The sequence below is a fragment of the Callorhinus ursinus genome, unplaced genomic scaffold (genome assembly GCF_003265705.2).
Source record: "Callorhinus ursinus isolate GAN/ISIS: 27379988/994484 unplaced genomic scaffold, GSC_fseal_2.0 scaffold25, whole genome shotgun sequence".
NCBI lineage: Eukaryota > Metazoa > Chordata > Mammalia > Carnivora > Otariidae > Callorhinus > Callorhinus ursinus.
The window spans coordinates 35,466,419-35,480,994 of NW_027397087.1; the positions used below are offsets into that span (position 1 = coordinate 35,466,419).

At 47.7% G+C, this 14,576-nt stretch overlaps 1 protein-coding gene across 1 annotated transcript in view; it reads left to right on the top strand.

Moving 5' to 3' along the window:
• THSD4 (thrombospondin type 1 domain containing 4) overlaps positions 1–14,576 on the top strand; it is a 572,226-nt gene that overhangs the window by 7,473 nt on the left and 550,177 nt on the right. The gene's annotated exons all lie outside the window — the stretch shown is intronic.

Consider the following 14,576-nt stretch of genomic DNA (forward strand, 5'->3'; position numbering starts at 1 on the left):
TAGTTTTTAGTTTATTCACGGAGTTGTGCAATCATCACCCGTTATGTAATTCCAGAATATTTTCATCACCTTCAAAAGAAACTCCATACCCATTAGAAGTCACTCCCCATCCTCCCTCCCCACCAGCCTCTCTGGATTCTGGACATTTCAGATAAATGGAATCCTACAATATGTGGTCTTCGGCGCCTTGCTTCTTTCTTAAGATTAATGTCATCATCCCTCTTGAAGCATGGATCAGTACCTCATTCCTTTTTATCACCACATAACCCACTCTTAAAGTAAAATCTAAGCGATTTTGCTTAGAGAAGGGATGGAGTTCCAGCCTCAAAACAGATGCAGCACACAGGGGGCTCATTCTTTACTGTGGGCAGATGTGAGAGAACCAGAAACATCGGGGCGGGTGGAGCAAGTGCTCCTACCAGTGTGGAGGTGCAGGCGGGTGCGGGCCTGGTTGGCTTGCTGTGCCTGGGATGCCCGGGATGCCCGGGATGCCCAGCTGTTCTCCTCCAGACACCTTGCTGCACCGCCCTTGGCTCATGCGGTCGGTGGAGTCTGTCGGGAGACATCCTGGACAGGTGGCGTGGGTGCAGTGGACCTGTGCCCGGGAGAAGTGGGCCAGGGGTGGGGTGGGGTGGGGTGGGGGCTCAGGAGCGACCTTTGTCATAGTCCATCCAGTGTGGGTGCTGCACATCGGCTGCGGCACTTGTAACCCAGGTGGACCATGGTGGCAAACTCGGCCTGCCGATGACAGCACTGCTGATTTGCTGGTTAAGTTTCTCAATTACAAGGTATATTTATTGTAGAAAACTTAGGAAATAACAGAAAAACACAAATGATCCATAATTCCCCAACCAGTGATGACCATTAGTTGTAATGTGTGCCTTTGTAGTCTCTCTTCCGACGCGCGCACACACACACACACACACACACACACACACACACACACACAGTTTTATAACATTGGTATCATGCTAAACATATTGTTTGGTTCAGTACTTTTTTCACTTAACACGAAATCATAAACATTTCCCCTAAATACTAAATATTCAGTATTCTTCCAAAACATGCTGTTCTTAATGGCTGGAGAGTATTTTTAAAAACATCACTGTTTGCTTAAACAGCCCCCTATTGGGGGACATGTTGTTTTTGGTTTTTCAGTATTATTTACAAATAAAACTGCTTGTTTTGTGCGTGTTTGGGGAACTTCTGTTAATGCATTAGTGCTGTTTGGGGGACAAAAGATACAAATACTCCAAAGGTATATGATACATATGGGCCAATTGGCCTTCCAGAAAGACTGCATAATTTATGATTCCACAAATATGTTTTTTTTAACTTGACTTTTACTGTACATGTAACTTTACCAAAACATCCCTCCCTCCTCTTTCTGCTCTCCTCGGTCCCTCTCATGTCTACCTAGTACACTAACCGCTTACACCCTTCTGTTTTCTCCTTGATATTTGCCTGGAAGCACACGCACATCTGTCTTTTTTACAGACTGTGATTTTGTGTAAACATTTCTCTTGACCTAGTCAGGCTTCTCACTTTTAGGCATAAATGACAATTTCCATCATTTTAGTTCGTGGTCTCAGTTGTTTCTAGTTTTTCCCTAATCAAAAAATTAATAACTATTAGGGCGCCTGGGTGGCTCAGTCGGTTAAGCGTCTGCCTTCGGCTCAGGTCATGATCCCAGGGTCCTGGGATTGAGTCTCACATCGGGCTCCCTGCTCAGGGGGGAGCCTGCTTCTCCCTCTCCCACTCCCCCTGCTTGTGCTCGCTTTTTCTCTCTCTCTCTCTCAAATAAATAAAATCTTAAAAAAAAAGAAAAGAAAAAATGAGTAACTACCAAGGTCCCTGTTCAACTTGCTATTATTTTTCTCCCCGCCACCTCTTCTCCCCCCGCCCCCATCTCATGTTCTGTTTGGAAATTCACTTCCCAGCCATAGCGATCCGTGCAGCTCAGAGGCGCTGCAGAGAAAATGCACCTGGGAGGCTCAGGTGCGAGTGCTGAGAAACAGAAGGGGGGCTTGTTTTCTGTCTTCCCTTTCCCTCTTCTGTTCCATTCTGTCCTCAGGCGGGCACCGGGACAACTCGGCACCTCACTCCTAGCAAGAGGCGCGGGGAGGTGCGGCCTCCCTGACTTGCACACAGGCAATCATGTCAGCGTTCATCGGGCGCTCACCTGAAAATGGAATCATGCAGTGTGTGCTCTTTGGTGCCTGGCTGCTTCCTCTCAGCAGAGTGGGGCCTCCGGAGGTCTCGCAACTTCCGAGGTCGTGTTCCTCCGCTGGTGTGTGTGTGGGGGGGGGCGGGGGTTCCGTATGGGCAGCTCCGGGCAGTCCCTTACTCCTGCATCCAGTGCTTTCTGAGCCTCTGGGGCCCCTCAGGTAGCAGCGCCCTGCGTTGTCAACGGTGTGAACTCCGATCCTGACTCTGCCACTTACTGCCCGTGTGGCTAGGGACAGGTGGTCTTAACCTCCTTGAACTTCAGCTTCCTCCTGTGTGAAATGGGCCAGGAATCCCGGTAGGCACTGTAAGAGTTAGAGGAGACAGTGTTCATCTCTGTGATGAAAGCAAGGGCCTCCAATGTGCCTTACTTACCTACTTGAAGATAAAGAAGATGGTCTTCCTGCCTGGGGGGGCGAGTACTTACATCGTTGGGGAGGGGGCAGGCCGAGAGGTTGATGGGTGCGGTAAACATTATGCAGTAGGAAGGCTGGGGGCCAGGAGAGGGGCATCAGACTCTGACTGGTGGGAGTTCAGAGACTTGAGGGGGCCCTCAGCGTAACAGGGAATCAATGTGGGCGGAGGGGAAGGAAATAGAAGCCTGCTGGGTTTGATGGGAGGGCTACATTCTTGAAGACCTCACAGGATTCAGATCTCTCATAATTGACTTTCTTTGTTCCCATAAAATAAATGTAAAGAGCATGCTGTGTGCTTGATACATTCTCCTAGAAAGTGTCGTTTTGCTTTAATGTTGCTTTAATGTTGCTTTTCCCGTTGTGGATCAGCGTTATCTCTAAGGTTGCTCATAAACGCTCACTGAGTATCTCATGCCCGCTCTTTGGCTCCCTCAAGAACCACGCTGGTGGTGGTGGTTCATCATCATCATCTTGGTATGTTTTTAATCTGGCACCACTATCTGACAGAGGGCCTAGATCAGGGCTCGGCAGGCTTTTTTCGTAAAGGGCCAGAGAATTAGGATTTCAGCTCTGCAGGCTGGATGGGCTTTGTGGCAATGAATCACCTCTGCCATTTGAGCATGGGAAGAGCGATAGACAGCACGTGAAGATGTGGGCCAGGCTGTGTTCTAGTTAAACCTTTGTTTGTTTGTTTTTCTGCGGATACCTCAGTTTGAATTTCATATAATTTTTATGTCATAAAATAGTATCCTGATTTTTTCTATTTTTTTTTTTTTTTTTTAATTTGAAGATACCATAAAACAGGCAGTGGGTCAGGTTTGGCCTACTGGTCAGAGTTTGTTGACTATAAAGCGCTTCAAAATTGTTTTAAATTATAAAAGAGTGAATTTTAAAATATCTCAGTACTTAACAAAATCACTTGTAGAAGTCCGAGTGCCCATAAGAGTATGTAGCTTAATTCACAAATTAATTCAAACGATTGTGGGTCTTATCATCTTGGGTGATACCAAGGTAGGCAATTACTTCAACACAGTTTGTAGTTCTTTTTTTTTTTTTAAAGATTTTATTTTTTTATCTGACAGAGAGCACAAATAGGCAGAGTGGCAGGCAGAGGGAGAGGAGGAAGCAGGCTCTCCGCTGAGCAGGGAGCCAGACGTGGGGCTCGATCCCAGGACCCCAGGATCATGACCTGAGCCGAAGGCAGCTGCTTAACCGACTGAGCCACCCAGGCACCCCTGTAATTCTTTAAGTAGTTATTCTAACGCGTTAAAAATTTTTAATCGTATCATTTCAAAATTTAGGCATCAAATGACTTTATTCACATTGTTATCGTCATTCCATCTCCTGATTCCTTGTATCCCATGAAATTGTTTATTGTCATATACTGTTGCGGAGTCTGGCAATTCTGCCTGACTCCCAACAGCATGATGACCTATGGTAAGGGCCTTGGAACTCGATTTTGCCTGGACTTTTTACTGTAGAGGCTCGGGAAGGCATGGAAGGAGGAACCAGACGTATGTCTGGCACATGGTGAACGTGGAATAAACTTTTGTTCCCTCCTTCCCTTTCTTTTCCTCCCCACCCAAAAGTTCTGTATATTTGATCAGCCCCCAAACATGCTGAGCCACTTTGAAACTGTAGCTTTGGTTCTTTCCACATGCAGTAAAGTCACTAACCTTTTTAAATGGAAATGAAAACAAAGGCTGTTAGAAAGCAGTTTCCCTTCCCGGGTCACCAGCTTTCCCTTGCAGAAGAATAAGCAGTGCTGGGCTGAGACTGCCGGCCGGCCCACTGGGACCAGACCAGAGGCCCCAGGTCCGGGGCCTGCAGACCCAGCTCTCCAGCCAGGAGGGGGGGCGCCTGGCCTGCTGGCTGCTCTGAGTTCTGCAGCTCCTGGGTGTATCTTGGTTTCAGGGATTCCAATGGTAGGAAAGCCAGGATCCTCTCCAGATGGAAGACCACCAGCCCCGAAGGTGACCGTGATGCTGTAGCTCTTGGCTCGTGAGTGTGCTTTTGCTGTGTGTCTTGGACAGAAGGCCTGTCTTGAGTAGATGTCTGTTTGTGTTGTTTAGAGGATTATGGTGCATAACCACGTGTGCTTTTTGGCCTGGGGTCTGGCAGGATGTGAAAGGAGGCAGCCACTATCCTTTGGCCAGTGAGACTTTTCATTTTGCATTGGCTGGGGGCTGGTATTCTTCCTGTGCTTTAAGAGCTCTTTGGTTTACAGACAAGTGATCTTGGAGCCAGGGGCATGGGTGTTCAGTCCTGACTTTGCACGAACTTGCCGGATGACCTCCAGCCATACCTTCTCCATCTCTGGGGTCACTCATTCTTCATTCCTAAGTGCATGGTGACAACCTAGACCATTTCGGAGGGCTCTTTTCTCAGTTGAGATATGTGGGGAGCCTAGACTTTCATTCTCACCGGGCATCAATAAGACATCCCTCCCTCTCCCCACTGGGGTGATCAGAGATGGCCTAGTGGAGAGTCAGGACTCTTAACACCACCCAGTAGTAATGAGGCTATTCGTCCCCCTTTCCCTCCCACCAGTGGTGCCAAAGGAGACCATATGAGGCACAGTAGTGAGCCATTCCTACCCCTTCCAGCCAGGGAAGTATCAATGGGACCTGCTGGAGAGCTGGACTCCCATCCCTGCTCAGCAGTTATGATGGGTCCCCCCTTCCCCTGCCAATGTCAGTGGAGGCCAACTGGCAAATTTGGGCTTCCCTCTCCCCCAGCCATAATGGTAGGTTTACATAAGATCTAGAGCCTCATAACATGATACCTAAAACATCCAGGTTTTGATTGGACATTACTCATCATACCAAGAACCAGGAAGAGCTCCAACTGAATGAGAAAGGACAATCAAGGCCAACACCAAGATGATGGAGATGTGAGAATTATCTGGCAAAGCTTTTAGAGCGGCCATCGTAAAATGCTTCAGTGAGCAACTATGAACGTGCTTGAGACAAATGAGGAAACAACAGAAAGTCTCAGAAAAAAAACAGCAGACATAAAGGAGAACCAAATGACGGCTTTCGAAGTGAAAAATATAACAACTGAAATAAAATCTCATGGAGATGACGGAGGAAAAAATCAGTGAATTTGAAGCTGTAACAATAAAAATTACTGGATCTGAGCAACAGAGAGAAAACAGACTGGGAGAGGGGAAAAAAGACAGATCCTTAGGAAACTGTAGGACTATAATAATGTCTCTGAAATCCTAAGACAGAAGAAAGAAGGCGGGACTGAAAAATACTCAGTGAACTAAAACTTCCTGGGGTTAGGCTAAGATACAAACCTGCAGAATCAGGAAGCTTTAGTGAATCCCCAACCGGATAAACCCAAAGAAACCCATACCGTGGTACATCATAATCAAACTTCTAAAAATCATTTTGCAAAAAAAGAATGTAGTAGGAGGAATCGGTCTGCCAGGTTTCGAGACCTCTGTAGCTACACAAATTCAGACCGTGTGGTGTGAGCAGTGGGTCGGGCACATAGGTCAGTGGCACAGAATAGAGAACCCAGAAACACGCCCATCTGATCGCTGACAAAGGTTCACAGGGAAATCAGGGACACAGTGTAATGATCTCAGTGACTAGTGGGATGACAGAATGGGGAGGAAAGAGTCCTGAGATAATAATCAGAGAGGTCAGAGTCCTTCCCCCGCATGCACAGCTCATTCGTGGAAGCTGATGTTGTTGATATTTTTCTCGTCCTGGTTTGGGTCACAGGGAGCGTCAACAAAGCAGACACGAGACAGGAAGAGAACAGATTTGCATGGCCACTGAAGCTTGAGAAAAGGGGTATGATAACAGTTTCATTCTGCTACACCTAATTGCCTTGTATTGTCCCCCTTGACCTCTGTGTGACCTTTGACTCCAATGACTTGCTTCTCTGGGTTTCCTTAAGTATATTTCCTAATTCATGACATGGCTGTCTGTTTCACATTATCATAATCTTTTAATCACAGCACCTGATTTCAGCTTTACCTAATACTGGCCCATCACAGAATTGTGTAAAGGGAGTAGGACTAATTTGCTAGGCTTCTGCTTCTTTCTGGGAGGATATATGGAGCTTCTTGGCATACATGGTACAGCAGTGATTGCTACAAATCATTGACTAGATTTCTATCACTTAAAAAAATAATGATATAATTCGAATGTCAATGCAGAAGCCCCAGGAGCCAAGCAAAAAAAATGGCAAATCCTTTCCCCTGATGTTCGGAAGCACCAAGGGCAGAGCGTGAGGCTGGCTGATTTATGGCGGCCGAGGCTTACTGAGCCGGGATGTGTTCTGGCTGGGCAAGTGCGTGCGGGCACTGAGGGAATCTCCAGGAGCCAAGGCCAAAGCTGCCCTGCCCTGAGCAGGACAGAGCACAACCTCACCCAGAGCAGCCCCCCCGGCTGGGGCGCATGCTGCAGCCTGCGTGTTGTGCACCGGGTCAGCGTGAACACGAGCAGCTTTCCTGGAAATGTGTATATGATGTAGTGCGTTAGGAGGCCCGGGAGACAGCTATCCAGTGGCCTGGGTTCAGATCCTGCTGCTCACTTACTAGTTCTGGGACTGTGGACATACTGCTTCACTGCTCACAGCCTCAGCTTCCTTTTCTGTAAAATGGGGAGATCGAGGGCACCTACCTCCTAGGTTGTCTTGAGAACATATATAAGTGTGCCTAATTGTATAGATAACTTTTTTCCTGAAAGAACACCACATGTGCTCCATTCCTCCCAGCCCTGAAGTCTCGCCTGGACCCATTCTGTAGATGAACATGGTACTTGCCCTCTACGAATCTGTTCTTTTACTGTTAGTGCTTCTGGTACACCCTTCTTCCCCGATACGTGTGTGCACGTGCACACACACACACGCACAGATGTACACACTGCTTGCTGGAGTGGCAAGAGGTTATTTGCTGGTGGCAGGACCTGAGTTTGTATCAGAAGGAAAGGAGGTGGACCAGGAGGTTGGCTCAGCCTGAGCCAAAGCTGCCGTTAGTCCCATGGCCACCTGCTTTTGACCAAGCTGGTTTTTTTGAAATGAGCTAGCTCAGCATCTTAGGACAGGGCCTGGGCCGCCATATCTGTGGTTCCCATGCAGAGCTCAGTTGTGGGAGTCTGATCTTGTTTCCTTTGATAACTATAACCTAGGGATCACAAACTGCTCTTGGCAGAGGGTGCTGGGGAAATATTGAGTCCTCAGACTGGGGAGGAGGGCTGGGGCTGTCTCTGGGTGTTTTTGATCCCTAGATAGGGTGGCAGCAGCCCATCACAGCTGTTGATTTGCATGTTGGAGGCTTCCAGAGGGGGCCGGAGAATATTATCAATAGTGTTAATTTCAGAAAGCGTTAGCAATTATTGTGGAAGCAGAGTGGCTGTTCAGAGGCTGGGCTGGACAAGGGTACCTTGGAAGCACCGGAGACACAGTATGATCGTTTTGGAGAGAAGGCCCTCCTGAGGGAGACTGAATGTAAATTCTCTCTGTCATCAAGGAGCACCTACTGTGCCCCAGGCGCTGTTCTAGGCTTCAGGAACATAAAAAAACAAGTCTTTTAGAAAAGTCTTTACTCTTCTGTAGTCTTGTGTTATGGGGGTTCAAAGACAAACGCAAATCACAGTGATACACTGTGACAATTGCTAGATCGGAGTTCTGCTGGAGACTTACAGGGAAGTAAAGACATTTAACAGGGTTTATCGAGTGCTGTAAATCAAATGACCAAGTACTATTTGGGGAAGAGAAAAGGTCTTTCTCCAGATGCATCTCTGCCTTTGATCCGTAGTATCGTGTCATTTGAAACTGAAAAAGCAACTTTGGACAGAAGCAGGAACAAATGGCTCATTTATTTTAAATATCTTGCCTTGCCGATTTTTCTGACCTTGGATATTCTCCTTAGTTACCTGGGAAACGTTTTTTAAGGACTGAAAACAAATGTAAACCACATCAGTGTTAATCACCGTGAAAATGATGCAATCTGTATTGAAATCCTTAACTAATCTGTGCTGATTACCAATTCCTCCAGGTAAGAAAGGAGAGGTAGGTGTTTTCTTAATTGAGTAACCAAGCCTGCTGTAATGTGTTTGCTTGGAAGTATCCGGGGAGTTTCAATGGCTCTTCAAACATTTTCCCTAAATTGGGATTCTGTGGGTTTGCAGGTTGCTCTGGGTAAGCCAGCCAGTTTGCAGAATGGAGGCTCGTTGGGAAGAAATGAATTATATGGCTGAGTTTGCCTATGACAGAGAAGGACAAGCCCTGCAAGGGGGTAGGACGCAAGAGGGAGCACAGAAGATGAAGAGGGGAACGTTTTACTGGCTGGCTTCGCCCAGCTGGAAGAGGCTAGAAATGTGACCTGGCCGGGGGCTCCTCAGGTCTTGGCCTGGAATACCTTGCTGCCTGGGGCCGGATTTCCTGCAAGGGCTGTGGGGTGTGATGACAGCCACCAGAGGGCTTGGGAAGGTCGGCCCCTCTGTGGAGGCAGCACAGGTCTGTGGTGGGTCAGCACCTTCCTTCTGGTTCTAGGGCAGTCTGCAGCCACTGATCAAGTATCAGCAAGAGCAGAGAGAAATCAGACGTGGGCCCTGTTTTCTAAGAAGTGAAAGTCACACGTCTCTGCCCTGATCATTTAAGCCAGCCCTGCCCAGATGAGGGTAGAAGGCAGTGTCAAACGATGATCTAGTGCATAAAATCTGGGCTCGGGCTGCCTGGATTGAATCCTAACTCCCTTACCTACTCACTGGGTGGCTTGGAAAAGTGACTTAACTTCTCTGTACCTCCATTTCTCAATGGTACTCCCTTCATGAGACTGTTGTGAGGATGAAATGAGGTAATGTATGTCAAGCATGGAGAATGCCATTTGGCACATGGTAGCCACTCAGTAGATGTTTGCTAATATCCTCAGCCTCATGATTATTATTATCTGAAATAATAGATTATTAAGTCACTCATCTTGGCTCACTTTGCTCTAGACGATGTTCATGGCACAGTAAACAATCATGTCCTGAAGTGTTTCATCTGCCAGCAAATCCGTGAGGCACACCCGACCCCTTAGGAGAGCATCCATCCATCCATCCGTCCATTCACTTATTTACTAAATGTCTAGCTGAGCATGAATCTCTGCTAGGTGGGAGGCAGTGAGTCTAACAGAATGAAAAGAGGACCAGCTCTGGTGTCGGTGATCTGTGCTCAAGTCCCAGGCCTACCCTCCACCCACCGTGTGGCCTCAGGTTTGTTGTGAGGATTAAATCATATGATTCATGTCCCATATCAGGTGCTTAGTAAAAGCTGGTTCCTGACTCTTCTTCCCCTTGACTGATAATGGAAGACAGTCGTGGGTTGAACACTGATGTTGGGAGCCTACATCCTGGTACTTTTGTCCACCGACAACTGGAATGTCAGGTAGGGGGCACTGCAAGCGGCCGGCCACAGTTCTGGGGGAAGAAAATTGGCAGAAATGGTGGCAGAGCAAGAAGAGGTGTTGGTGATGTTGGTAAAGACAGGATAGGGTGGAACGTAGGCCCGGTGTGGAGGCTCTCGTTCTGTCAGGACCTTCAAGGGGGTGGCTTTCATAAAGGAAAGGGCAGGTTCTGAGACTTGCCCCCAACACATGGTACTGGGAGCTGATCTGGGGTCTGGAACTGCCTCCTAAAATCTCTGGTCCTCATTCTTGTGGCAGTGCATCCTGTCCACTGCCCCAGGGAGTGTGGCTTTTGTCTAAGCGGGTGGTTGCTTTACATTATGGGAGTTCCAGAGGGAGAAGCCCGAGTGTGGGGGGAAGGCGGGGAGGTGGAACTGGACCCCTGGACCTGGGGTGTGGCCTCTCGGAACCCACACACAAGAAGCTGAGCAGATCCTTCACTTCCGGGGTACGCGGAAATCGGGTGGGTTTTTCCAGGAGTTCTGGTCAGGCCATGAGGAGAAGGGGCAGGAACGATCCTCAGAGGTGGGCCTGTGGGGAAGAGGCAGCAGGATAGCGCCACTGTTCAGGGCACAGTGGCCTCTTCTGGGGTTGGGAGGCATTTTCTGCCCTGGGTTAGACCTGTCATGGCTCCCCTTTCCGTCTCCACCATACTGGGCCTTGGAACCCCCTGCCTCTTCCTCCTGGTGTGTGGGGACTGTGCCGTGAGCCTGACCCGAACCAGGCGACTGTTCAGCCTTCCTGCAGGATTTTTGTGGAAAGGAAGACAGGGTCGGGCCTCCATCCCCCAGGGAGCATATGTCCTAACAGAAACTAGATTGTTGGATTTTTTGATCACTGTCAAGAAAAGTTATAAATCAACAGAAGCAAACCTCAAAAAGCAGAATGGGCTCCACAGATAGCATGTTTACTCAGCTCGCTAGCTCGGCACAGTATTGCCAGACGAATTTTCGGGAAACCTCGCTTTCATCAAACCTCCCTGGTCCAGAATCTACAACGGCTCTTTCTTGGCCTCTCATCAAAATTCTGCTGGTGCGGCTTTTCAGGGGTTTGGATAATGTGGCTTTGCCTCATCTTCATGATTTTATTCCCCCTGGTCAGGTAGAACCCTGCCGTGCCTTCTGGTCTTCCTGAGCAAGGGCATTCAAACAATTCCGTGAGCCGTAGCGAGACATGGTTACCCTCCCTGTGTGCGACGGACACCAGTGCATTTCTCTGCTCTTTCGTTCTTTTCTCTTTCATCTTAAAAAGTGCAGGTTATGGGGCACCTGGGTAGCTCATTTGGTTAAGCCTCAGACTCTTGATTTTGGCTTGGATTGTGATCTCAGGGTTGTGAGATCGAACCTTGGGTTGGGCTCCCCCCTTGGCAGGGAGTCTGCTTGAGATTCTCTCTCTCCCTCTGCTCCTCACGCCCCTAAAATAAATAAATAAATTGTTAAAAAAAAAAAAGTGCAGGTCATGACCCACAAAATTGATTCCATGACAGACTAAGGGGTTGTGACCCACAGTTTGAAAAGCGGAACTGATTTAGCACAATAGTAATCATGGACGCACAAGTGAACAGCAGGAAATAGCTGAGCTGCTCCCAGCTCTTCCGGACAAGCTCATCAACCATATCGTGAGATAAAAGTAGTGAATCAAGTCTGATTAAGAAGTTGGTCAAAAAACATTCTAGGCTAGTGGCCTCCAAAAAGTTGTTTTCATTGCACCCTCCATCAGTAAAAAATGTTTACACATATAAGTCCCGTGTACTGTTTGGTTATCCTTTTTTAACCAATGTGTGATGTGACTACATAAAACATACACACCAAATACACATCTTCAAAGGATGAGATTGGGACGCCTGAGTGGCTCAGCCGGTTAAGTTTCTGACTCGATTTCGGCTCAGGTCATGATCTCAGGATTGTGAGATGGGGCCCCACATTTGGCTTCATGCTGGGTGTGGAGTCTGCTTGGGATTCTCTCTTTCTCCCTCGCGCCCCCCCCCCCCCGCTCGCGCATGCTCTCTCTCAAAATAAAAGCATAAGATAAAGATGAAAGAAACGCTATTTTAAGATGATGCGCTAATCATGGTGGCTTCATTCTATTATCAGCAAATATCTGAAGGCAAAATGCACAGAGAGGATGGGGTCCATGGTTCTTAGCAGTGGCTATAAATCTTTCAAATTGTGTTGATAATGTAAGCTGTTTTTCTGGTTGACTTCTTGTCAGATTTGGAAACCATTGCTTTGCAGCACACCTCCTTTCTTCCACATTGCCCTTCCTTCCCTGACAAAGCCAGAAAACCTCAGGTGGTACCTTGTTTTGCTACTTCCACCCACCGGAAATCTGGGGGGAGCCATCACTAGCACTTCTCTTCCCCTCATGCCCTCAGCCATTCATTTACCCCATCCTGGGGATTTATAGCTCTCGATAGAGGGTCAGGTCCTCCCACATTCACCTTCCATTGCCATGTTGTGCCACACTGCTTCCTTCTTCCTCCCAGTTCCTCCCACGCCTGTGCACCCGGGGCTCCCTCCTCCTGCGATGTCCCCCTCCGCACCTGACTGACACCTGCTTACCCATCAAACCCCAGGATAACGGTCACTTCCTCAGAGGGACCCTTCCCTGACCACTGCCCGGTATACTTTCTGAGGCACCTTAGACTTGCTTCCTGGTGCTTATCACAATTGTCTTTTTACTTCTGTTTCAGTTTGTTTAAAGTGTATAGTCCTCCAGCGTCTAGACTTAAAGTTCCCTGGGGACAGGGACCATGGCTGTGGGGCCGTGTGTGTGTGTGTCTAGCACCCAGTTCGTGCAATCTTAACAAATATTTAATACTCAGAACAACCCTGTGGGTAGCTCCAAACAGGATCCCCACTTTACAGATGAGGAAATTGAGAGACAAGAGTGGTAATGCCAAAGGTCAGCTGGTTCATGAATGAGCATGTTGGTCTCACACCTAGGTTGTGCGGGTTACAGTGTGTACACTTTTACCAGATGCTCGGGTTTGTTCCTTCATAACCTGCATGTACTAAAGGCTGATTTTACGTCCCATCTTCCTTGCTGATGTCTGACCAGCCCTCTATAGTGGTTCTTCTTTTGAACTAGCTTGATTTGTGCGTGGGGTCTCTGTATAACACTCTTTACCCTATGCCGTCCTAGATGACACTGTCCTTTTCTCAGACAATTCCATGTCCCTAAATCTTATCCACCAAAGCTAGATTATAAAGCCAGACCCAGCACTGACTTGTCCTTTCCTCGAATCTCATAATAAGTAAATAATTATTGATGAGTTGATTATTACTAGGAGCTCGGCAAAGATTTTGCCCTCCTCCCGAGTCAAATCCTATCTTCGCATATACCCACTGCCTAGCCAAGAGCAAGACAATGCCTTGGATTCAGAGGAGTTATAACTGTTTCAATTTACACTTGTTGGCCTTCTTCCTGGTGGATCTCAGTGTAACTTCTGGCTGAGACCCAAGACTTTGAGGGTCTTCAATGCCATGAGTAATTTCATGAGTTGCTGATGGCTAATTAGGGGTGATTACAGTTAAGAGGCTTTACTTTCTTAATAGCCCCCAGAAAGGGCTGGTGGTAACTTTTAAAATCTTGATTATTTTTTTCCTGGAAATGGAATGTTCTGATTCTCATTACTGTCTTTCCTTAAGTCCTTATAATTTATCTCCCCCTCCCCTCCACACCCTACTCCCTTTCTAGTAGGAAGGAAATTTGAAGTCCTGGGAAGAATGTGGAAACCAGTGATTTTGGAAAACTGGCTTTATTGGAGAGGACCCTGGGGCACGCCTTGAAACCTTGCTTCATTTAGATGCCTTTCCCTGAAAGGAGGTGCAGGAGGAGGGGAGGCTGGGCCATAGGTTTTCTGCCCGAGTTCTATTACATTCCAACCAAGCCTCTCCTCCCATCCCAGGCTTTCTGATGCTGTTTATAATTTACCTTTGAAACTGTTGGCTCATTTGACAGTGTTCAGGCATTCTGTTTAGTAAAGGCTTCTGAGTAAAGGGGTATTTGTCGGTGAGGGGTTCTGCCGTCCTGTTTTTACCGTGATCACACATTTGAAGTGTCGCTTGACCTCTTACATCGATATCAGCAGAGCGACTTGGGGACGGATGTCACTCGGTGCCTGGCACTGGGCTGAGCACAGCACGGGCGTCTGCTCACCAATTCCCCACCACCTGTGGCAGTTCTTCAGGCCTCGTTTTTAAGCAGTGTCATTGAGATATAATTTACATAGCATACCCTTCACCAATTTAACATCTACGATTAAATGGTTGTTAATACATTCATAGGATTGTGTGGCCGTCACAACAGTGTAATTGGAGAACATTTTTGTCACCCCAGGAGGAAGCCTTGTACCTCCCGTTAGCTCCTCCCCACCTTCCTGACCCTGGCAACCACTAATGTGTTTTTTGTCTCTATAGATTTGCTTGTTCCGAACATTTCCTATAAATGGAATCCTGCAATATGTAGCCTCTTGTGGCTGGCTTCTTTCACTTAGGGTAATGTCTTCAAGGTTTGTCACACTG